A 23,729-nucleotide genomic window follows, 5' to 3' on the forward strand; every position below is an offset into this window, starting at 1 on the left:
GGATTGGGTGTGGGGGAGGGAGATTTGGCTGAACATTTGAGTGGGGGCAGGGAGGGTTTGTGGTAGGGGGGGTTTTCTATGCAGAGGAGGGTGGCAGGGTTGTCCACCCCTCTGGTGTTACTGTGTGTGTGTGTGTGTAAGCTCTCCTAGTTGTACTCTCCTATTTGTCACCTCTCAATGATCAAACATGTTTAATGCTTTACATTTGTGTCTGTATGTGGGTGGAGCTTTGGGTCTTTGGTTCCACCTCTCAACAGATGGAAAGTAATTTGTGTGGTGTTATCAGAATCTTACTTGTTTCTGGGAAGTTACGTGGTTTCTCTCTCTCTTATTAGAATTTATCGTTTTTTGACATCAGTTTTTAGATATCATTAGTGGATGGTAAGTATTTGTGTGGCTTTATCAGTATAAGAATCATATTTGTCTCTGGAAGCTGCCCAAGACTGAATCAAAGTCTACTTGTTTAACTGAGTGAGAGAGTGTGTTTCCATCCATCCTATACCTACAATTATTCAATAAGGAAAATAATAATCAATCAATTGTTGAGAAGTTTATTAATTGCACTATTATACAAAGTCCCTAATAAAGCTGCCATTGTTGTTATTCTGATATATCGGTCTGCTCCCTCTCTGGTTCATTCTCTACCTTTGGACGTTTTGCTTGTTCAACCACATCTTCAGAGACAAGTGCCTTCTCTATCACATCGTCTCAGATGACCTCCATCTTGACCTGTTCCTCTATCTCTTCATCTCTTAATTTGAATTTCTTTGTAGGAGAATTCTTGTCATCATCCTTATTATGAGTGGTCTCCCCTCCCTCGGTGGGGGAACTGACTCCCTCCTAAAAAAAAATTAAGATTCTGTCAATATAAATATATATATATTTGAGTATACATTACTTTTTATGTATGTATAAACTCTCCTCTGTCTTTTCGGGGTTGAGCTTCTGGAAATTAAGATTCAGTCAATACAAATACATATAAATATATATGAGTATACATTACTTTTATATATGTATAAACTAACCTTTGTCTTTTCGGGGTTGAGCTTCTGGTGGTCACAACAGGTGACTCTAGCTGCGCCACTTAGCAGCAAACTTTCCAGCATAGAACTACCCTGTAGAATCACATCTCTTCAAATGTGAACAAACCCAGTAAAATTAGCTGAAAAGAGAGAGATTTACATTATAAATGTAAGATGGTAACACTTCTCTTATTTATAAAAATTTGCAGATGACCATAACTCATACTAACAATTTAAAAAAAACAGTATTCACCAGGAGCCTCAAGGGTGACCACCTTTGGACGGGCATCTTGTTGCTGTTGTGGGTTGCCCATGTTCTCAAATACCAGTGTTCTGTATGGTGAAGGCTCTTGGCTGGTCTCGGGATTTTATAGGCCGGAGACCCCGCGCATCCCCCCCCCCCTCCTTAATATTATGGGAGGGGCAAGAAACCCCACATTCCCCACCCTCTTTACACTTTCTACGTCTCCACTGTACTTATTATATGATAGGTAAATATCTTATTTTATATAAATGATAATTAAGCATCAACGTGTGGTTGTGTCTCACACAAGAATCGTTTGCACCATTGATAAGACCCAATAGCCAGGCCTCTGCAAAACGTTCTCTCACAAGGCTGCTTCATTGGAAAATAATGTCTGGCGTATGATAGAACACGCTTATCATTTAAGTCTAAAAGTACTTTAGAAAATACATTTTTCAAATATAGCAAGGTTCAATTTAATCCCTGGTGGGTAACTTTATGTACAAACATGATGCAATATAATCCACAAGTGAGACTAAAATCACTCTAGATTCTATACAATGATGAATGCACTTCTCTAACATTAAGTTTTTCAATAAACTTTATAAAATAAGGACTATTAAAATCTGGCGATAGAGCAAAACTGTCAAAAAAGAATAAATGGCGAGTGAGCATGTCTAAGTATATACACACACCCAATGCTCCATATATATTTTGCTGTCACTAGGTAAAATATTAGCTATAAAGACAATAGGTTTCAGTGGTCTTTGTTTTAAAATATCAATCTGCATAATCTGTTCGGCATTATATCACCCGAGATAATACACTTGTTCTCCAAGTTTATGTTGTAAATTTAAATTAATTTCTTGACAATTCATGATTTTGTTGTTTTAAGCACCCATATCACAAAAAACAGTTCTTTGGTGGTCGATGGATAAGATCCCGGTCGTTTCTGCAAAGAGTAGAATAAGATGTATTAGAGCGGATTCAGCAAGACGGCGTCTGTGTCGAGTAGAGGCAGGAAAGATTATTTTGGAGGAAGTCCAATCAATGGGATGATTAGAATTCCTCACATGACAGAAGAGAGCATTGTTAGTGTCTGCAGACTTAACACTTCTCTTGTGTTCTTTAAGTCTGTCATTCAGTGTACGGCCAGTTTCGCCAAAGTATTGGAGAGGACAAGACGAATAGGAAATAGAGTAGACACCAGCAGCATTAGAAGCAGGAGGAGCAGTGTGAACTAGATTGCTACGAAGTGTGTTAGTTTATCGAAAGGCGAGCTTAATGTCAAGAGGACGAAAGGTATCGGTAAAAGTTTTGACTTCAGATATGGAAGGAGGGCATAGTACACTGATACGTACACTGTGTTGGAAGCAGGTTTAGGATGAAAGAAATTTCGTTTAGCTTGAGAGTAGGCACAGTTGATCCCCCCCCCCCCCCCACCCCCACCTCTCTAGCCAGCTATAGGCAGACACCTGGTGAGTTGATCATGAAAGGTGACGTAGTCGTGTTTACTAGTGTTGTGTGACAATCAGGGGGCAGACGGCTGTAATGGTCTCGAATTCTGGTGTAGTGACTCACTTGGTACATTAATAATGAACCTTCAGTTCGATTCCTGGAATTCTGATATTTATCATGCTAAATAATTAATTGATTCATTTACTTTTAATTTTACATTAATTGTGTTCCCGAGTTCTTGGAATTTATGATATATGCAAAACAGAGTGTAAAATACTCTTTAGTTAAAGAATCTTGTCTGGAACATGATTCCAGTTAAATCATGCTAATGATGACCTGTTGATACATTTTAGAGAAGTTTGTAATACCGACAAGTTCCATTCCTTGTCTTGTATATAATGGTCTTGAATGAATGGTAGCAGTCTACCTTCTACTATCTACTTTTCTACTTCTACCTCCACCACCACTTCTTATTCATCTCCGTACCCTCTCTCCCACTCTCCCTTTTACCTGACCACACTCCTCCCTCCTCCTGCCTAGTCCTCCTTCCTCCCTCACCCCAAACCCTCACTAATTACTGTTTTATTCATCTCTTTCCTTTCGTTTCTCTGATTCGTTCGTGAAAGTGAATTGCTCTAGAGTTCTCTTGAGTCACGGGTACCTGATCAGGTTACAATGCCTTATGGTCTTTACACCTAGGTAATTAAATACCTAGGTCACCAGGTCATTAATTAGAGAGCTGCAGTAGGGACTCTGGGGGAGCTTTAGATTAGCTAACTGGCGGTGGGGCGGGGGGAATAATGGAGAAAAGAGAGCTTTTTTCCCCACTACCCCATTAGAATAGTTAAATAGGGGTGGAACAATGGACAAGATAGAGCTATTTCCCCCCACACCGCGTTACAACCTTCTATGGTGTCATCACCAGCCATGGTGTCATCACCAGCCATAACGTTACCACCAGCCATGGCGTCATCACCAGCCATGGCGTCATCACCAGCCATAACGTCACCACTAGCCATAGCATCACCGCCAGCCATGGCGTCATCACCAGCCATAACGTCACCACTAGCCATAGCATCACCGCCAGCCATGGCGTCATCACCAGCCATGGCGTCACCACCAGCTATAGCATCACCTCCAGCCATGGCAACACCACTAGCAATGGCATCATCATCATCCATGGCGTCACCACCAGCCATAGCGTCATCACCACCCATCGCAGCATCACCATCAGTCATTGTGTCACCACCATCCGTGGCGTCACCACCAGTCATGGGGTCACCACCAGCCATGGCTTCGTCACCACTAGCCATGGTGTTTACCATCAGCCATGGAATCATCACCAGCACCTATGGCGTCATTACCAGTCATGGTGTCAACACCAGCCATGACGACACCACCAGCCATGCAATCGTCACCAATCAGCAATGATATCGTCACTACCAGCCATGGCGTCACCACCAGCCATGGCGTCACCACCAGCCATTGCGTCACCACCAGCAATGGTGTCACCACCAGCCATGGCGTCACCACCAGCCATGGCGTCACCACCAGCCATGGCGTCACCACCAGCCATGGCGTCACCACCAGCCATGGCGTCACCACCAGCAATGGTGTCACCACCAGCCATGGCGTCACCACCAGCCATTGCGTCACCACCAGCAATGGTGTCACCACCAGCCATGGCGTCACCACCAGCCATGGCGTCACCACCAGCCATGGCGTCACCACCAGCCATGACGTCATCACCAGCCATGGCATCACCACCAGCAATGGTGTCACCACCAGCCATGGTGTCACCACCAGCAATGGCGTCACCACCAGCCATGGCGTCACCACCAGCCATGGCGTCACCACCAGCAATGGCATGACCACCTGCAGAAAATATTAGCAAGCTTTAATTGTTTTTATTCTGTGAATATTCAAATATTTTATTATTATTTTTTAATTGACTTAAATATTATATTATTTTTATTTGATTATTTTTCTTCTGAGTTAGTTCTTAGTTCTTAGTTCTTAGTTAGTTAGTAGTGGACTGTAAATATTCTGATTCAGCCTGGAAAAATATTTCACACACAGTTGGGGGGACAATTTGTAGCTTAAACCAGTTGGAGGTGGATCCTTCATAAACCACAAATTGTTTACCTAGTCTTTGATATATATATTTAAAATCATACCATATGCTGGTCTAATCTACTGTAATTATAATTAATCTATCTACAGCATAAAATAAAAGGGGGGCCTTAGATGATACTGTTGGTGGGGCCTGCTAAGGCTGTGTAATTGTAGCATCAGAATTAGGTGTGGCCCTGTGCCTCAGAGTGCCACGTAATGTCGGCTGTCTGGAGGCCTACAAGGCTTGATGTACAGCTAGTGGCTGCAATCACAGTTATATTGGTCTGCTCAATTTCTTGTAACTCCAACACACAATTACCTGCCGAGTGTAAGGAATTAATAATAGTTCCCTAAACATATAAGTACAGGTATGACATGGACTATGTGTGTGTGATGCTGAGTAAACTCACTTCGTTTGGAGATTTAATCCCACGTGTTTACGATATTTCCTTCAATAATAATAATAATAGCCAGTATTAAATTCAATAGAAATACCGAAAGTTGTTCTGCCCTTTGTTCATGAGATCTTCCGTTGGGCGGATCGTAGAGGACCCTGAGTCGAAGCTCGAAGAAAGAACCCTTATGTGTTGTAAAATTTTGTCAGGGAGAGCTTCCTCACTGTGTTTACAAATTGCTGCGTGTACGTGACAATGTCCTAAGGGAGACGTCCCAAAATATTTGGTGGTTGTATTTATGATTAAGGAATAGAGAGTTAAGCTATATTCCTGGTGTTGGAAATTATATTCAGTCATAGTGAACACTTTTTTATTAAGTTTAAATACTAGACTGAGGTTTAAAAAGAGATGAGATATATAATATATGTCGTGTTGTGTGACGTCATGGAATACCCGTTCTCTTTTTCTTTAATGGGTAACTTATGTTATTATGTGTGTCCGATTTCCGACATAATTCCAGGGAAGAAGGGGGGGGGGGGAGGGACACGGGTCAAAGTCCCGTGTTCCTGGTGCTCTCAGTGCACCAGGTACAGATAAATTTTCGCTTCCTGTTTCTTCATTGTGTGCTTGCAAATTACGCACACCCTTGGCTTTAGAACTTGTAGGTTGTATGTAACCAAGCTTGTAAAGCATAAGGTAGTATTGAAAAGATTATAGGAAAAGATCAATTTGTAAGGTAGTCTTGAAAAGATCGCTTTGTATGGTCCCACACAGGAAGAGATTCAGCTTACCTCAAGAGTGTCCGTCGGGTCACGAAGAGATTCAGGTATTCTTGAAAATATCTATGGAAAACACCACCATGGAAGCCGCTAACACTGTTCATCTATGCTATTTGTATCAGATGCATCATCACTGAACGCAGAAAACGATTCATCTAAGTATCATGTAAATAAATAGCATAGGATTGCAAGGGTGACGCTCAGAGCTACAACTGGATACGCTCGCTATATCGTCCTCATAGGTGCTGTATCACTTGCATCCGACCTTTGTGTTAGGTCCTTATTGCGCCTGGCTTCCCCAATATTATGACCCTTATGTTCTTCAAACAATAAGGTTTGAATTTCACCGACAGAGCATTATCTTTCAACACCGCGTCGGACAGGTGTTTGGGAGCCAGAGGTGCGTGCGCCACCCATGGTTGCTCATTCAGTACTAACCCAGCCAACAGCCCAAGGGTATTCTGGGATTTTTTTCCAAGATGGCTGCCTCTCACTGGAGGTCCTAAGAGTCCATTTCGTACACAACCAACTTCGTACACATTTAGAATTGGTTACGAAAATTCAAAACGAGTTTTCTCGGTTGGCGCAGTTTCCCGCCGCCCGAGAAAACTCGGTTGGCGCAGTTAAGTGGTTAAGCTACAAATTGTCCCCCTAACTGTGTGTGAAATATTTTTGCAGGCTGAATCAGAATATATACAGTCCACTACTATCTAACTAAGAACTAAGAACTAACTCAGAAAAAAAATAATTAAATAAAAATAATATAATATTAAAGTCTAATAAAAACATAAAAATAAAGTAAATATTTGAATATTCACAGAATAAAAACAATTAAAGCTTGCTAGGATTTTCCCACAAAATTTTGGTCCTTTGAACCTAGATACAAGATCCTGATTAGGATCTATATAAACTTTAGTGCAATATTTACACATATATACATATACATTAAATATTGCAGGAAGACACTGCTATACAATTTTCTTGCCTAACTTTTTCAATCTCTGCTAACAAGTGAACAGAACTTACAACAAGAACTATATTTTTTCTGAGGTCTGAACCAAAATAACAATTGTGGTTTTTCATTACACGAGGTTGATAAGAGGCTAATTAATTTACTCATAAATGTATATATAATTTTAAGTGTTTACATAAATATTACATAATATTTAATATTACACCACTACTGTAACAATTGCTGCATGTCACATTATTTACAAACAATTCTTACAGAAGAGTAGGATATTTTAGGCTGGTGTTGTACAGCAACCTAGTCTAATTTATTGTGCTAACCTGGTGTAAGGGTAAGAATTTACACATGTCTAGATTTGAGCCTATTTTTCAACCTGGCAAGCAAATATTTTTATTCAGTTTCTTAAGACAACCCAAGTTGTGTTGTCTACAAAATATAACCATAACTATAGTAATAATTTAACTATAATCGTTTCACCTTTGAGTGTTAATCTGTGTCTCTGTAACAACTAAGAGTGATAATTGAGGAGCTAACTTAAGGTAAATCCAGCATTGATACAAGGTTACCACTCAAATTATAGTGTGTATGATTATATAATGTGTATTTTAAATGATAAAGAGCTCTAGTTTGGAAACTAGTAGCTCAACTAACTCAAGTGCTAGAAACAGTCCAAATCAACGTCCAAGAAGGCTTAGCACTAGTACATCTGCAACGCGCCTAGCAAATACAGCCATTATATCTACTTCCAAAAATGTAAAAGTGACCCTCACTGGTATGAAGGGCCACTTAACCCGACAGATAAAAAAATGCGATGATTTATGTAATCGAACTCCAGTTGATTATGTAGAACTGGAAGGCCATCATAAGGTTGCACAGAGCTAATATTAGCATGTACAAATGCAAAACCAGAAATATCAGGATGTACTTGCTGCTACTAACATAGATCAAGATGCAAGGGAAGCTGTAGTACAAGAAAATACAGATTATGAAGATGAAATACAAACAAAGTTACAACACTTTGTAAAGTTAATAACCATACATAAGGCCACTACAAACATTGCAGCCACATCTTCCCAAAACCCGACACAACCAGAAGTCAAATTCCCATCACTTAGTCTCCCAACTTTCTCTGGGACTGAGGACGAGAGTTGGGATAACTTCTGGAACAAATTTGTTACATTCAGTGGATTCTAATGCCACTATAGCAAAGACCACAAAATTTACATATTTACAAGTTGTCTTAAAGGATGAAGCGTTAAAAGTGGTCTGTAATTTGACGTTCACTGATGATGGTTATGATATCGCAGTTCAGCTCCTTATATATAGGATAATTATGCTAAGCCAGAAATGACTATCAGACTTCTAACCCAGAAACTGTTAGATATTTCCCCTCCAGATGGATCAGCTGATTCACTCCAAGTCTTTAGAGTGGAGCTTGAGTCCTTGCTCAAGGCACTTAAGAATAAAGTGAATGTGGATGATTCGGACTGGATATTCCAAGTCCATATGAGATGCAAATTACCCAGTGATGTACTGGCTTAGTTGTTTGTCTTATATAACAAATCTTCTCTAACAGTAAAGGAGATAACAGAAGGTTTGCGTTCCATCATAGAAAGACAACGAGATAATACAGATGGAAAATGACATCTAAGCCTTCTTTGACCACTAATAGTAACAACAGAGTACAAACAGTACTCCAAATAAATCTCAAACAACTTCCCCCTCCCCAAAGTGGAAACAAGGGCAGTGTAGGCACATATGCAGTTGGTCCCTCTAAACCTACAGTTAATGTGTCACCCAAAACGGTGACTCCCCAAGATGCTATTAATGTCTGGATGCCATGTGTGTTCTGTGAAGAACAACATACCATGTACACCTGCAAAGCTTACCCTGATCGTTTTACCCGTATAAAATGACTCGAGGAGTTACGTAAATGCACCAGGTGTATAAGGTCACATAATTCTGACACCTGTGCAGCTCAAATGCGCTCCTGCAATAGATACCATCTGGGTCAACACCATACAGCACTTTGTTGAGACTCAAGTACATAGTCTCCCAAACCACAGGTGGAGAAAGGAACTTCTGCTTCAGTTCAGCTTTGAACCATACTACCTGACATAAGTGTTTTGTCAACAAGGTCTGATCATAAATCAGCTCTACCCACTGCTCAATTGATCATTAAAATGGAAAGTTCAAGGTCACCATACGCGGATTATTTGACCAAGGATCCCAAATTACTTTTATCTCAAATTAGTTGGTAGATGCCCTGAAACTCAAACCTGTTCAAGAGACACGAATAGACATAGCTGGATTCCTGACTAACTCAGGAGCCCAAGTCTTCAAGGTAGTACAACCTAAAGTACGTTTAGGCGGTTATGTCCGAACGATACAACCTCTTGTAGTAGATTGATTCCCATCAGACCTGTATGTGTATGGTCTAGGGACAACAGCCAAATTCCTGGAAGAAAAGGGAATCAAATTGGCTGACAAAATCACGTTAGACAACCTCTCCAATACTGGAATCCTTATGGGATCAGATGTCTACCATAAGTTTATCAAAGGAAAGGATGAAAAACAGTTGAATGAACCTGTTACCATCTGCAGGTGGCTATTTGCTAACAGGCCCAGTATTACAGCTGAAGCAACCCACACCTGTAGACTACCAACATGCCAACCCAGTAATGGTTGCATTACTATGAGCACAGTCTCCACTACAATTCAGAGACATGTCCGAGGATGAGCTTGATCCCCCTATACATAAACTATTGGACCTGACAACTCTAGGCATTGTCCCTGAACAACCTAGTCCAGATGATGACTGGAATTACAAACAATACCTGGACTCAGTTATCTACAGAGATATTCAATACTGGGTCAAGTTACCATGGAAGCTGAATCACCCTCAGCTACCCATCAACCATTTTATGGCACAAAACCAATTAAGGTCACAGGTGTTGCTCTTACAAAGACATCCTGAGAACTTGAAATTGTACAATAAAATAATCAAGAAGCAACTTGATGACAAATTTATCGAAGTTGTCACAAATGATAACCCAAAGGAAGGACATTACCTGCCACACCACCCTGTACTGAAAAATTCAGCTACTACCCAACTACGGAGAGTATCTAATTGCAGTGCTAAGACAAAGCAGAGTAGTGTTTCCTTAAATGACTGCCTTCAAACTGGTCCTAACCTGACACAAAGGCTATACGATGTGCTGTTAAAAGTTCCACATCGGGACTTACGCATACACGGCAGACATCAGTAAAGCTTTCCTTCGGCTAGGTCTCCAAGAAGAAGACCGTAACTATATAAAGTTCCTGTGTATCAAGGATCCTAATGATCCAAACAGTGAATTAATCACTTACAGGTTTGTGTCTGTTTTGTTTGGTGCCACGTCTTCCGCTATTTCTGCTTCAAGCTACCTTAGACATGCACTTGAAAAAGTCCAATAGCCCAAATAAAACAGAAATTAGCAATAACTTGTATGTGGACAATTTCCAAGGAACAACCAACAGTCAGAGTAAACTGCTGAACATATACCACGAGGCCAATCGAGAATTAATGGGAGCAAATATGCTTCTCCAGTCATGGATCTCCAACAATGCCAAATTAAATCAACTGATTGAAATTGATTTTCCCGATTACCATGTACCTGAGAAGGCAAAAGTACTAGGCGTCGAATGGGATATGACAGCAGATCAGTTGACAATCAAGTTGGTGCAGCCAAATACCACCAACCTAACAATGAGAAAATTACTCTCACAAGTCAGCAAACCCTTCGACCCATTGGGACTATTAAGTCCCATCTTAATTAATGGGAAGTTGATAATGCAGGAATGTTGGCAACAAAAGATAGGCTGGGATGATCTTCTAACACCTACAAGAAAAATGGCAAGGATTAGTGAAAGATTTAAGTGTCCTAGAGTCTGTCAAGTTCCCTCGGAACACAGTAAATGAAAAGGAACCAATTAAGCTACATGTATTCTGTGATGCCTCAGGAAAGGCTTATGGCACAGTAGCTTACCTGGTCTCAAATGGGCATGCCAATTTGCTTACATCAAAGGCCAGAGTGGCACCATTAAAGAAACGATCATTGCCACAACTGGAATTAACAGCTCATTAACACTTCATGAATTAATTAAACACTTAATTATTAACACTTCCTGCTGTGTATGGCGCAACTATTCTCCTCATGGATCGTCACCAAACACACCTGCATACCTCGAAGAAAAATAATGGCTGTCAAAACCGCAAAAACCACAAATGACCCTAAACACTCTCCCGCCGAGGGGAAGCTCCCCTCCCCCCATCAATATATCCACATATGTTGGGACCCCTCACACCTACACACACCCTTTACATAGCAATACATACTCACATCTTTTAATCAAACTATTATCTACACACAGGATGAACTCTACGGGAAACACCCATACATATTCAACTACTCGCATCCACATATTCCATACTCTACCTCATACACCACATAGCCCCATATCACGGCCTGTGTCTTACTGATGTTATCAGTAGTGATACTTTTTGTTGTCATAGGGAACTAGTGAGAATTTGGTGATGGTGGTCCTTACACTGTTGTCTAGTCGTCGACCAGGAGGCCTGGTCGACGACCGGGCCGCGGGGACGCTAAGCCCCGGAAGCACCTCAAGGTAAGGTAGGGAGTAAAAGGAGTAAGGGAAACAGCCTAGTGCACAAGTCACAAATTTATACGTACAAGTTACACAGGAATACATTTAACAAGTTGTTTTCCTCACAACATAAGATGACTATGTATTATAAACTCAAGTGGCTCTGACCACCCCACGGCTCACTGTCCCATACCTGGTGTCATGCACCCAGCCACAAACCGCTATCATCCAACGACACATATATTTTTGCCTCTAGGAAACCTGGACTCTTATAAAACCTCTCCAACTTCTGTCTAATATTACTCTACCCAATCTTGCAACCCTGGATATAGACAAGGATAGGCTTATCTGACTGAACGGCCGGAGAAAACCCCTCAAACAGCAGGAACGGTTGGCAGCGATACACCTCCCCCTTCAGTCAAGATGGCGTCCACCTCTCTTGCATCATCGCCCCTTAATACTCTATTCTTTACGTATGCTATCAAACACATTAATGATTTTATTTACTATATTCCCCAAGCATACTTTTTTATAGAGTCCATTTTTCCCTTACATAATTAAGCTATTCCAGTTCACATTATTTCTGATGATCTCCAGCTGAGAAGTCACTACTTTACTGGGCGGAGTAATAATGGTGACTCGCGGCCTCTCTGATCTCAGCTGGGGATTTATACTAATAAACACTCGCCACTGTGTCCACCAAGACTTTACAACCGAAACCAACCTCCACAGGAGATAAGGTTTGTAACACCCCTCCTAAGCCATTGAGAAAAAAAAAGAGAAATTCTTATAGGAATTTCACTTTTTTTCACATAAAATTAACACCTCAAACAGATTTCATAGTAATTCTAAAGAAACAGTAAATGATATATAATAAACACTAGATACACAGTAATATATACATCCGAGCAATAGTACAACCCTAAGTCACCCCAGGTTTTGGCAATCTAGAAAGTGCATCTGCTACTACATTTAATTTTCCTGGAATATGTTTGATGACCAGATTGTACTCTTGCAGCAATAAAGGCCACTTTAATATTCTCTGGTTGGAATTCTTCATGCTAGCAATAAATGTTAAGGGGTTGTGGTCAGTAAACACTTCAACAGTATTGGCTGATAAATAAATGTCAAATTTTTTAACAGCTAGTAATAATGATAAAGCCTCCTTCTCCACTGTGGAGTAATTCTGTTGGCATTTAGTAAATGTTTTAGAATAGTAATGTATTGGATGATTAATACCCTCATCATCTTCTTGCATTAGCACAGAACCAGCACCCCAGTCCGAAGCATCTATATATAGTTTGAATGGCTTAGAGTAGTCAGGAGTAGCTAACACTGGACCAGATGACAACATTCCTTTTAGTTTAGTAAATGTATCTTGACATTCCTGAGACCATCTAAACTTTACATTTTTACACAGCAAGTTTGTCAAAGGAGCTGCAATTGCTGCAAAATTTTTACAGAACTTCCTATAATAAGCACACATTCCTAGATATCTTTGCACCTCCTTCTTGCTAGTCAACACTGGATACTCTAATATATTATTTATTTTATTTTTGAGTAGTAACACCTTCCCATTTCCCGCTTTATATCCTAAGTAAGAAATACTAGCTCTAGCAAAAGTACATTTATGTAAGTTTACAGTTAAATTAGCCTCCTTTAAGCATTTTAATAGTTTAGCCAAACCTTTCGATGGCCCTCCCAATTATTGTGAAAAATTACAATATCATCCAAGTAAGCTTAACATTGTGGTATGTCTTTTAACACTAAGTTCATAAGACGCTGGAAAGTTGCTGGGGCATTTTTCAGCCCAAAACGCATTACAGTGAATTCATACAACCCATCTGCAGTTATAAATGCACTCATTTCCCGAGCTCTTGGTGTTAAAGGAATTTGCCAGTACCCTTTTGACAAATCTAGTTTGGTTACAAACTTGGCTTTACCAACACTGTCAATACAATCATCTAATCTAGGTATTGGAAAGTTATCATCAACAGTCATTACATTTAGCTTACGGTAGTCAATGACCAACCTGTGAGTTCCATCCTTCTTTGGAACCAAAATGCAAGGACTACTCCAACTGCTGCTGCTAGGTCTCACCAATCCATGTTGAAGCATGTAATCGACTTCTTTCCGGATAAGATTCAACTTGGTAGGGTTGACTCTATATGGGTGTGACTTGATTGGTTGGTTGTCGGTCACCTCGATGTCGTGGTGAATAACTGTAGTCTGGGTGGGAATATCGCCAAAGATGTCTGCATGAGAAGTTAGCAACTGATCCAAGTCCTGCTTCTGCTCTGATGACAAATGTTCCACCATTTTCTGGACATTAGCCAACCACTCCTCATTGCTAAAATAAGGTACATGAGCATTAGGTACACTATTAAAATCACATTCCCCATTATTCTCATCTACATGGGTTACACTAAGCACCTGGTTGGTATTGGTAGTTCCCTTCTGTGTTAGTTTCATCCTATTCACATGCACTACTATTTCCTTTCTCTTGAGATCAGGTGTTTGGATTACATAATTGGTGGGACTGAGTTTCTTTATCACTGTATAAGGACCTTGGAACCTATGCATCAATGTTGGTCCCTGTCGTGCCATTAGTACCACCACTTTATCACCTGCCTCAAAAATGTCGTTGCTTTGTCTTTTTATCGTACTTTGCCGTCATTTTTCCTTGAGCTTCTAAGGCTTTAGCCCTGTTTTTATTTTACTTATCTTGTAAGCCATGAATATAGTTTACGTGCACAACACTCTTTGGATTTCCGACCAACTTATCTCATAAGATGGTTAGTGGACTCCTCACCTCATGGCCAAAAACTAATGAGTTGGGTGAACACCCCAGGGACTCCTGATAAGTATCCCTCAGTGCCATGAAGATCAGTGGAAGACCATCATCCCAGTCTCTGCCAGTTTCCATGCAACTGGTTCTCAGCATTTGCATAAGGGTTTGGTGCATCCTTTCCAAAGCACCTTGGCTCTCCGGATGGTAAGTAGTGGATGTCTTATGGAGGATGCCAAACTCCTCACAAAGCTGCTGAAAACCTTTGGAAGTGAATTAGCCCCATTATCTGTCTGTATTACTTTTGGTAAACCAAAAATAGTACAAAATTTCTTTATGTGCCTTACTACCACTTTCGTTGTAGCAGTTCTCACAGGGAATGCCTCAGGAAAACGTGTAGTCTGACACATCATGGTGATGATATACATATTACCGCTCTTGGTTCTAGGCAATGGGCCTACTACATCAACAATAGTATGGGTAAAGGGTTCCTCGGCCCCCACAATTGGCGGTAAAGGGGCTTTTGGCACTACCTGGTTTGGTTTGCCAGTTTTTATACATACTGGACATTCATTACAATACTGGATGACATCTTTCTTTAATCCAGGCCAGGTAAAGTACTTGCTTATTTTATTATGTTTTTGCAATACCCTTATGACCGCCTATTGGTGAATCATGGGCTACACTTACCACTTTTTCTCTATAACCCCTCGGTAGGACCACTTGATTAACTACCTCCCAAGTGTGTAACAGGTGAGCTCCTAGGTCTCCACTTCTGCATCAACACCTCTTTAGCGATAAGTCATAGCCTCCGATTCTGCTTCTAGTTCAGTTACTGCCTTATTATGCAAGTCAGTCAACGTAGGATCAGTTCTTTGCTGATGAATAAAATTTGATTTTGATCTCAAGTCTGAAGAGCCAGATGTGGTAACTGGACTACACTCTCCCCTACCCCTTTTCCTAGGTGGTTTGGTGGAGGTGCTCCCCATCCTGTTCCCATCTGCTTCTTCCAACTTGGCTATAAAAGTGTCACAAAGATCCACTTCACTATTTGATTTGTTAACCTCTTATTTTGTCTCCTGACTTACATTATTGGGAGTTTGTGATTTTTGAGACTCAGATTTTGACTGGGTCACGGCACATGCTGAGTACATTACCTTGTCCTTAGGATCTGTTCATGCCCTAATCACCTCTGGCTTAGTTAGCATTATAGGGTGGTCATCTCTTTTAACTCGAATACCAGCAAGATCATTCCCCACAATTAGATCAATGCCAGCAACTGGTAATTTAGGACTAATACCTATTAAACTTTTGCCTTTAATAAAATCACAGTCTAGGTTTACTTCTCTGAAGTGTACAGTCTGGAAATCTCCAGTGATTCCCTGTATAATTATTACCTCCCCAGTCTCTGTAGACTGTATATATTTTAACACACTCTCCAATAATAAAGATTGGGATGCCCCTGTATCCCTCAAAATTTTAACATCATGCCACAAACCATTTGCACACTGTAATTATTCATTTGATATAAACGCTCCAAAATGATTTATAGCAAATACTTTTTCCCCATTATTTTTGTTACACATTTGGTTTCCTCCCATCACATACTGTGAGTGCCATAGGCCTCTTTTCTGGATGGAGAAACCAACAACTCTTAACAACATGACCCTTCCTATGGCAGTAGGAACACTGTTTCCACTCTGGGTGAGGCTTATTACTGGTGTGATCCTCTTTGGGTTTCACATTACTCTCTTTACCACCTGGCACCTTTGAAAAAGTGTTTCCTTGACCTGCTGTTGGGTACATGTGGGACCCAAATCTGACTGAGGAGTTTACTGCTCGACCAGATCCTTGTCTATTTGATTGAATTTTATTTTTAAAAGTTACTTTATGCATCAACTCATATTCATCTGCTAATTTAGCCAACTCATAGATATCTCTGGGTAATTTCTTTGCCAAATACAAAGCCACATTAGAAGGTATTCAAGATAAAAATTCTTCTACTAGGAGTAAATTTTTAAGAGAGTCCAGATCCCTAATTTTTCTGCATCTAACCATTTATTAAACATGTGATATTTCTCTTGTGCAAATTCTACCAAGGTTTGACTTGGGTCTCGTCTCAGTTGTCTAAACTTTTGCCTATAAGCCTCAGGAACAAGTTGATAAGCAGTAAGGATGGCTGCTTTTAACTTCTCATAGTCAACACAGTTACTCAAAGGCATAGCTGCAAATATTTTCTGTGCCTTTCCCACCAACTGACCTTGAAGAAGAGATACCCATTGTGTTTCAGGCCATTCCATACTCCGTGCCAACTTTTCAAAATGTATGAAGAATTGGTCTGGGTCAGACTCACAGAATAGAGGAAACTTGACATTTTTGTTAATCTTTAACTGCCCAGGTGTTCCTAAATCGTCAACACCGGTATTTTCTGATCTAATTCCCAAATCTGTAACTCTATTTTTTTCTGAGCTACCTCCACTTCTAACTTCTTCATAGCTAGTTCTTGAGCTTGCTCTGCCTCTATCCTCTTCTGAGCTTGCTCTGCCTCTAGCTTCTTCTAAGCTTGCTCTGCTTCTAGCTTCTTCTGAGCTTGCTCTGCCTCTAGCCTCTTCTGAGCTTGCACTGCCTCTAGCCTCTTCTGAGCTTGCTCTGCCTCTTCTGAGCTTGCTCTGCCTCTTCTGAGCTTGCTCTGCCTCTAGCCTCTTCTGAGCTTGCTCTGCCTCTAGCCTCTTCTGAGCTTGCTCTGCCTCTAGCCTCTTCTGAGCTTGCTCTGCCTCTAGCCTCTTCTGAGCTTGCTCTACCTCAAACTGCAACTTCTTTAGTTCCAATTCTGCCTGCCTCTGCAACTGAGTCTCTACCTTTCCTGTAGTTACAACATTTGCACCACTAGTAGACGGGGATTGCTCTAATATTTCCTGTGGGAGAATTTGCTCATCTACCCAGTGTATCATTATTTCTCTTAGCAGTTCCGACTTCACCATTCCCATGTGCAATAATAGTCCATAGTGCTTGCCAACAGCCACTAGAATAGACATTTTTTGCCGCTTTCAAACCCTCAACACTAGGGTTGTCGACAATTTGTTGAGCTACCAAATCCATTTTTAGTGTGATAAGATACAGCAGACTCCAACACAAATTTATAATTCTGCACCACCTTTCTCTTTTTAGGCTGAGAATTTGTTTTGAAAACTGATAAGGACAGTGCTTAGTTCAGTTGACTGCCCTGTCAACTGGTAAATTTTTTGCACTCGAGACCACACACAAAAATTTCTTAAAACACTTTTCATAAAGATTAATAAAATGTACATAAATAAGTAATAAAGTCCATATTCATATTATACCAATATTAAAAATATTCTAAATTTCTACACAAGTTAAAGTGAAAAAATAAGCTACACAATTTTTATATCAGGTTACACCTACAGGCTATCCACTTTTATTAGGCTTTCGATCAGGCTGCTCAATATGTGAGGTGCTCCCGTACAGGCTACCCAATTGTATCACGGGGGCGTGTCTTACTGATGTTATCAGTAGTGATACGTTTTTGTTGTCATAGGGAGCTAGTGAGAATTTGGTGGTGGTGGTCCTTACAATGTTGTCTAGGGAGTAAAAGGAGTAAGGGAAACAGCCTAGTGCACAAGTCAAAAAAATTATACGGACAAGTTACACAGGAATACATTTAACAAGGCGTTTTCCTCACAACATAAGATGACTATGTATTATAAACTCAAGTGGCTCTGACCATCCCACGGCTCACTGTCCCATACCTGGTGTCGTGCACCCAGCCATAAACCGCTATCATCCAAAGACACATATTTTTGCCTCTAGGAAACCTGGACTCTTATAAAACCTCTCCAACTTCTGTAATATTACTCTACCCAATCTTGCAACCCTGGATATAGACAAGGGATAGGCTTAATTGACTGAACGGCCGGAGAAAACCCCTCAAACAGCAGGAACGGTTGGCAGCGATACACCTCCCCCTTCAGTCAAGATGGCGTCCACTTCTCTTGCATCATCGCCCCTTAATACTCTATTCTTTACGTATGCTATCAAACACATTAATGATTTTATTTACTATATTCCCCAAGCATACTTTTTTATAGAGTCCATTTTTCCCTTAAATAGTTAAGCTATTCCAGTTCACATTATTTCTGATGATCTCCAGCTGAGAAGTCACTACTTTACTGGGCGGAGTAATAATGGTGACTCGCGGCCTCTCTGATCTCAGTTATGGATTTATACTAATAAACACTCGCCACTGTGTCCACCAACACTTTACAACCGAAACCAACCTACACAGGAGGTAAGGTTCGTAACACCCCACATACTCTCCTACCCCACACAACATGATCCCACATCATCCCAGACTGTGTAACCAAACACCGGGCGCTCACACGCGTCCGGCGCGCGCCAAACAGCCGCAAAAAAAGCACCCTACATGCCAGAAGGCCTACATACCTCAACAAGCTGTCACACCTGGACCTATTAGGCCCACCTGACCACTGGTGCGCACGGTCATAGGTGTACATTTCACTACTGACGCCATGGGTAGTCATGACGCCATGGGTAGTCATGACGCCAGGGGTAGTGATGACGCCATGGGTAGTCATGACGCCATGGGTAGTCATGAAGCCATGGGTAGTCATGACGCCATGGCAGGTGACAATGCAATGGCTGCTGTTGACGATGCCATGGCTGGTGGTGACGATGCCATGGATAGTGGTGACGATGCCATGGCTGGTGTTGACGATGCTATGGATGGTGTTGACGATGCTATGGATGGTGGTGACGATGCTATAGCTGGTGTTGACGATGCCATGGCTGGTGGTGACGATGCCATGGCTGGTGTTGACGATGCTATGGATGGTGGTGACGATGCTATAGCTGGTGTTGACGATGCCATGGCTGGTGGTGATGATGCCATGGCTGGTGGTGACGATGCCATGGCTGGTGGTGACGATGCTATGGATGGTGGTGACGATGCTATGGATGGTGGAGACGATGCTATAGTTGGTGGTTACGCCATGGCTGGTGGTGACGCCATGGCTGGTGTTGACGATGCCATGGCTGGTGGTGATCCCATGTCTGGTAGTGACGCCTTGGAGGGTGATGCCATCATGGATGTTGGCGACACAATGGCTGGTGGTGACGCCACGGATGGTGGTGACACAATGACTGGTGGTGACGCCATGGCTGGTGGTGACGCCACGGATGGTTGTGACGCCATGGCTGGTGATGCCGCCATTACTGGTTATGACGCCATGGCTGGTGATGACGCTATGGCTGGTGGTGATGCCATAGCTGGTGCTGACGCCATGGCTGGTGATGCCGCCATTGCTGGTGGCGACGCCATGGCTGGTGGTGACGCCATGGCTGGTGATGCCGCCATTACTGGTTATGACGCCATGGCTGGTTATGACGCCATGGCTGGTAATGACACCATGGCTGGTGGTGACACCATGGCTGGTGGTGACGCCATGGCTGGTGGTGACGCCATGGCTGGTGGTGACGCCATGGCTGGTGATGCCGCCATTGCTGGTGGTGACGCCATGGCTGGTGGTGACGCCATGGCTGGTGATGCCGCCATTACTGGTTATGACGCCATGGCTGGTTATGACGCCATGGCTGGTAATGACACCATGGCTGGTGGTGACTCCATGGCTGGTGATAACTCCATGGCTGGTGATAACTCCATGGCTGGTGATGACTCCATGGCTGGTTATGACGCCATGGCTGGTGATGACACCATCGCTAGTGGTGACGCCATGGCTGGTGATGACTCCATGGCTGGTTATGACTTCATGCCTGGTGATGACTCCATGGCTGATGGTGACGCCGTGGCTGGTGGTGACTCCATGGCTGGTGGTGACGCCATGGCTGGTTATGACGCCATGGCTGGTTATAACGCCATGGCTGATGATGACACCATGGCTGATGGTGACGCCATGGCTGGTGGTGACGCCATGGCTGATGGTGACGCCATGGCTGGTGATGACACCATGGCTGGTAATGACACCATGGCTGGTGGTGACGCCATGGCTGGTTATCACGCCATGGCTGGTGGTGACGCTATGGCTGTTGGTGATGCCATTGCTAGTGGTAACGCCATGGCTGGTGGTGATGCCATTGCTAGTGGTAACGCCATCGCTGGTGGTGACGCTATGGCTGATGATGACGCCATGGCTGGTGGTGATGTCATGGCTAGTGGTGATGCAATGGCTGATGGTGAAGCCATGGCTGATGGTGACGCCATGGCTGGTTGTGACTCCATGGCTGGTGGTGACGCCATGGCTGGTTATCACGCCATGGCTGGTTATGACGCCATTGCTGGTTATGACGCCATGGCTGGTGGTGACGCAATGGCTGGTGGTGACGCCATTGCTGGTTATGACACCATGGCTGGTGATGACACCATGGCTGGTGATGACACCATGGCTGGTTATGACGCCATGGCTGGTTATGACACCATGGCTGGTTATGACGCCATGGCTGGTGGTGACGCAATGGCTGGTGGTGACGCCATTGCTGGTGATGACACCATGGCTGGTGGTGACGCAATGGCTGGTGGTGACGCCATTGCTGGTGATGACACCATGGCTGGTGGTGACGCAATGGCTGGTGGTGACGCCATTGCTGGTTATGACACCATGGCTGGTGGTGACACCATGGCTGGTGGTGACGCAATGGCTGGTGGTGACGCCATTGCTGGTTATGACACCATGGCTGGTGATAACTCCATGGCTGGTGATGACACCATGGCTGGTTATGACGCCATGGCTGGTTATGACGCCATGGCTGGTGGTGACGCCATTGCTGGTTATGACGCCATGGCTGGTAGTGACGCCATTGCTGGTTATGACGCCATGGCTGGTTATGACGCCATGGCTGGTGGTGACGCCATTGCTGGTTATGACACCATGGCTGGTGGTGACGCCATTGCTGGTTATGACGCCATGGCTGGTTATGACACCATGGCTGGTTATGACGCCATGGCTGGTGGTGACGCCATTGCTGGTTATGACGCCATTACTGGTTATGACGCCATGGCTGGTGATGACGCCATGGCTGGTGATGACGCCATGGCTGGTGGTGACGCCATTACTGGTTATGACGCCATGGCTGGTGATGACGCCATGGCTGGTTATGACGCCATTGCTGGTGATGACGCCATGGCTGGTGATGACACCATGGCTGGTTATGACGCCATGGCTGGTGATGACACCATGGCTGGTTATGACGCCATGGCTGGTTGTAACACGGGGACTTAAGCTGGACTTAGAAAATTTTCCACCTACGTTTCTACTGAAAACAGAATTCTAAGTCTAAAAACGCAATTCTACCGTGTTACTGGTAAAACTAGAAAATATCATCCGCATCGACTGGGGAAACCTAATGACACTCAGATCATACACGTGACCCACGAATACAAATTAATTACAGTTAACGACTTTCCGACGTTGACTTAGCTGAAAACTTATCCCAAAATACTTAGAAATATTTCCACGTGCTCTCTCAAACATTTACAACGAAAATTACTATCCCTTAACAAACTCCTTCACTAAATATAGTGACCGACATATAGCTCTAAGTCCAGAGGATTAACTATGCACTAGAAAACCACACCGCTGACTTAGACTAATACAACAGGGACTAGCAAAACTTAATGTACGGACTTAGCCTAATATACAAGAAAATACTGACACTTGGGAAAAAAAATTAACCGGGGATTGAATTTAGGGAAAAAAAATTAATCTCTAGAACAACGCAAATAAACGGAATTACTTTATAAATTTAAGTATACTTAATTCATTGATATACTCGACTTAATCCTATAATTGCTCCTACCGGCTCGCCGTACCGCACCTAGCCTAGGGGTCTCGACCATCTAGATTCTAACAGAGCGACACGCAGCTTTCAGCAACAATTAAGACTAGAGACGACTCAACCTCCACTAAGTGTGCGATCACTTAGTCATTGAATCGCTGCTGGGTAGGTTACTAGTCCGTCCCTCGGAGGCCGCAACGCCCTTCACGGATTTACGTTTTTCCCAGCGTTTTGGGTCGTCTAACAACGCCCTCGGACTATCTCCTGGCGTCCCACAGATAAATCCGCCCAGACAGCCCACAAGGAACTGCTGTTGAGAGTATGGCGGCTCCCAACACCTCTGAATCAATTGCAATGGGTCGAGTAAGGTACCCAGTCCAATCAACTCGGAGCGGTCTCCAACTCAATAATCTTAACAGCCTAATCTTACTAACTAAACCTTAATCGTATCAGCCCGCACGACCACGATTCGCCAGTCCCCACTCAATCGCACTGTTGTGAGGCGCACTGCTAACCCTGGCCCACGGTTGACTCCCTTGCATCCACTCACGTGTCCGATGGCTAGACGCGTGAGCCTTTCAACAATTTCAAACAAACTTGTTGAAACCACCGCTGTGCACCATTGTAACACGGATAGGGGGTTCTCGAATCAACTTTTCACCCTTTACTCTCCCGCTGCCCGTATCTTACTTTTGTTCTCTACCAAGGGACCCCAAAACTTTCACTTAAGCCGACCCCACACGCCATGTGGTCTCAAGACGATTGACCGACTTTAGATTCTACAACCCGTATGACGTGGACTAGGCTTCTAGCAAAACCGAAGGGTCGTCTTTCCACCGCCACCACCAGACCAATTACACTGAGCAATGATCGAGGTCTGGATCGATCATGCTAATAAATAACTTTGGGGCTTGATCCCCACTAGTAACAAATAACCTTGGATCTTAAGTGTGGAATTAAAAATAAATGGGAATACTGAATTATGACTCGGTGTTAGAATCGGCGCCCAATTCAACTCTGCCTCATGGGGACCACGTGACAAGGACAAATTCACATATAGCACACACATGGAAAATATAACACACACATGGAAAAAAATGCAAATGCAAATTAATAACTAATTAATTTATTCAAAACTAAAACAAACTCTAAGAAATGGCACTCCCTAAACTTGAACACTCCCTAATTGACCAGATAGGCAATGAGTGAATAATTCCCTACAATTACTCGTAAAGCAACTCTACCTTCGGCGACCAGCTAGATGTTCGTGCTGTCTGGAGGCCGATGATGGGAAGGCCACCTGCCCGAGCTGCTACTCAAACCACACTGATCTCTGCTCGGCTAGCCCTACCCAGACCAGAGCATTGTATCCTTCCGCCTAGTCTAAGTTTTACCAAGTTACTAGCACGGCTTAAGTTTTAACAACTAACCTCTGTTGCACTGAATGATCCAGATTGGTTGAATTATTTATCTGAAGTTAAATT

The 23,729-nt window shown here is 42.9% G+C and overlaps 1 long non-coding RNA gene across 1 annotated transcript; it reads right to left on the reverse strand.

Annotated features, from left to right (window-relative positions):
* Nucleotides 1-412: 412 nt before the first annotated feature.
* On the reverse strand, nucleotides 413-23,572 carry LOC123750236 (uncharacterized). The gene is made up of 4 exons (XR_006771984.2): nucleotides 23,490-23,572; nucleotides 1,276-2,218; nucleotides 1,026-1,162; nucleotides 413-840 (listed from the first exon to the last, which is right to left on the reverse strand). It is a non-coding gene; the product is annotated as an uncharacterized lncRNA (long non-coding RNA).
* Nucleotides 23,573-23,729: the final 157 nt, after the last annotated feature.

This window comes from Procambarus clarkii, chromosome 23, assembly GCF_040958095.1.
Source record: "Procambarus clarkii isolate CNS0578487 chromosome 23, FALCON_Pclarkii_2.0, whole genome shotgun sequence".
Lineage (NCBI taxonomy): Eukaryota > Metazoa > Arthropoda > Malacostraca > Decapoda > Cambaridae > Procambarus > Procambarus clarkii.